The sequence below is a fragment of the Oryza glaberrima genome, chromosome 7 (genome assembly GCF_000147395.1).
Source record: "Oryza glaberrima chromosome 7, OglaRS2, whole genome shotgun sequence".
In the NCBI taxonomy this organism is placed as follows: Eukaryota; Viridiplantae; Streptophyta; class Magnoliopsida; order Poales; family Poaceae; genus Oryza; species Oryza glaberrima.
The window spans coordinates 20,919,849-20,923,237 of NC_068332.1; positions in this window are offsets into that span (position 1 = coordinate 20,919,849).

Below are 3,389 nucleotides of genomic sequence, written 5' to 3' on the forward strand. Positions count from 1 at the left end.
TGGCTGATGGCGTGCGCGCGGATCGGACTGCTCGTGGATGTGTCCGATTTTTCGTCTCGTGCTGTACGTCCGACGCGTAGCGCTCTCCTCCTCTTCGCGTCTAGATCTACCCGGTGCGTGTAGTAGAAACTCGTAAGACGATCGTTGAATAGGTTGAAGCCGCCGCCGCCCGCACCTCGGCGCGTCGTCCCGAAGCAGTGGTGCACGAGCATGAGCTCGCCGCCGTTGTCGACGAGATGCAATGTGTGCGCCTTCAACTCGGCTGGGAACGCCAGCTTGGCCACCGTCACTAGCCGCTTCCGGCGAGTTGAGGGAAGGAAGCGGTGAGGTGAGGGAAGGCAGCGGCGAGCTGAGGGGAAGACGGCGCGAGGCGGGGAAGGCGGTGGCGCGGATGGCGGGGGAGGAGGCCGCATCATCGTGCTGAGAGGCGAGCGGCACGTCTGGGCAGCGGCAGCGGCGTCCCTCGTGTGTGTGGTTCGGTTCAACCAATTCCAGGGGCAAAACGGTCCGCCAAAATATTATTTTGGTGGAAAATGGTTTGGAAATGCAACAAATGGTGAAAATGGCATTGTAGAGAACGCCCACATCTTGAGAATGGCGTTTGGGTGAATCCCATTTGAGCGATGGTATTATAGTGAAGCCGGTTTTTAACCGTGGTATATATGCAAATTTCTCGTTTAAATATGCATGTCGGATCATATTTTTTTCGCGAACGCACAAAAGGATTGCACGTCAATATATTAAAAGAAAAGGAGTTTTTGTTACACAACACAATCAGCCATACCAACTTATGCCAAGGGAAGGGAGAAAAAACAAAACAGAAACTGAAGCTTAGGAAAAAACTACTATGGCGGTGTTGATGCGAAAATCAGACACTGGCCTGGGAGATCTGCTTAGCTCCAGTGCAGGTCCAAGACGTTGATGAGATGTGGGCGTGCCCGTCAGTTTGATCCTGCAACTGACAAGATATGTAAACAACAGATCAAACAACCGATTGGCTGACAAGCCGATGGAGTAATTCTAGCCGATGCCGATGTCAGCCGATAGAGATAGGGTTTTGAGCTATCAGCAATATGTCCAATGATATAAAGACAGTCGGCTGATGATGATGCAATATAACAATAATATAATCCGGTAGAAACCAATCGGCTAACAATGTGATATACTATAGATGAGCATCGATCCGAAGGTTAAAGCATACATCGGCTGGAGGTCCGATGTTATTAAATCCACAAGATTAGATAGATCAATGAAACCTTTGTTGTGATCGGCTAAATCCAACTTATATCTTATATGTACATGCGATCCTTATAAACCGATGCAACGTCCGGATAACTTATCGGCTAGCACCCCGATAAAACACTAGTATGAACCTATCGGCTTAACAAGATTTATATTATCAACAATAATCTAGTAGGTCGAACCTAACCGATGCAGCACGAAATTGTATATGATAATCTAATACTCGATGAGCCGATAGATTTGTCTAATGTGATGGATATAACAAATCTATTTACAACAACATTGTGATTGTAGAGATATATCGGCTAAGACAGAAGATCGGACCTAACCAAGACAGTCACAACTAAGTCGATGCGTCTCTAAACACAATGCAACTAGAAATAGAATTGAGATATTATGTAGACAAATATATCAACCAAACCAGAGGGATCTAAGAGATCGAAGCAATGCAGCCTTGAACAACACTAATGTAGCCGACAGATTCACCAGGGCCGGTGGAACGTAGGACTTACCCCTTCACCGGAGATCGAACTGAACCGATGCAGCTCCACGTCAGGTGCCATATTCCGCCGGAAGATAAGTAAAAACCTCGGTAAAGAGGGTGGCGATGCGCTGAGAGTAGTATTGATCGAGAGATTTATTACAATGACCCCGGGTGTACATATTTATACCCATGGGTAGATACTAGTCCTTGCAGGACAATAAAAAAAACTTTCCTAAAGATAAAAGGAAAACATAAAGTCCTTATCGGACACTAAACACACTTTCTTAAAGATAAAAGAAAACTAACAAACTATTCCTAATTAATAGATAACTTGCCATGCCGCATCCTCCTTGAACTCGGACTCTTCTTAAATAAGCTTCCTTTAATTGATCCGACTCCATCAAGAACACGACTGCTGGCGACTTGATGACTCCCATCGGCTGATTTCAGTACTCTAAAGCCGATACTGACTCTAAACCGATGATGACTTTGGGCTTACCAAATTTTGGCGTTAACAGGCGGCTAAACGCAACTCATAACAACAGAAAGGGGCAGAGACACGCTACGCTCTCAAGAAATTCCCAAAAGTGGCAACCCTAGCTAAAGACCACAGATGACCCTCTAAGAGAATGAACTCCAGAATCATTGAGATAAAAGAGAGTGCAGAGTCGAAAATCCTGGAGTTTTCGGATCATATTTTCAATGACACCCGAAACTTAACTAGTACAAACAAAATAGATTTATTTAATTTTTAAGTAATTTTATATAAAATGCTATTTTGAAAAAATATATCCTTTAGCAGTTCGGATAATGTGCTTATGATAGGTGAGGGAGTAGCCAATCCGAGAATCAATTCGTAATGCACCCTTAGGGTGTGTTTGGTTGGGCTTTTCAACCTGCTTTTGGTTTTGCAAAAGCCAAAAGCCAACCAAAGCGCCCAAAAGCTACAGCTGCTTTTGCCCAAAGCCAGCTTTTAAGGTAGTACAAATCAAAATCACCTCTACCCCCTGCTTTCACCTGCTTTTGGGGGAAAAATTACCCACCTCTGCCATTACACAAAAAACGGTTCGCGTTTCTTTTTTCTCCCACGGGCGTCGCTCCTCCTCCTCCCCACTTCGTCGTCGCCGCCGCTCCTCCTCGCCCCGCCGCCTGCGTCTGCCGCCGCTGCCGTGCGCATCCGCCGCCGCTCCTCCTCACCACACCGCCCGCGTCTGCCGCCGCACGCCGCAGTGCGTCCGCCGCCGCCACCGCTCGCATCTGCCGCCGCGCGCGTCCGCCCAACCAAACACACCCTTAACTCTTGTGTGCTACTTTGGACTGTAATTAAGAGTTTGGTAAAAAAAAAAAAAGAGTTTGGCAGGTATTTAGCTTGAGGAGAGCCAGGAGCCATTCACCTGTAAAATCCAATCATCTCCAAAACCACTTCGTGAATAAATTCCAAATAACAAAACCAATAACCTCCGATGCCAATTGTTCATCACAGAATAATAATCAAAAACACCTTTGATTTTACAATGGACCCCCATGTCGAAGCTCTATAAGCCTAGCTATTCGGCGAGGCCTTCGTCTCCTGGGTGCCGCTCTTGGACGTGGCAAGCATCCAACTTTCTTCGTTTTCTTCAAGGTGAAGTCGAAGCTGCTTTATTGGGATGCGATGAAGCTT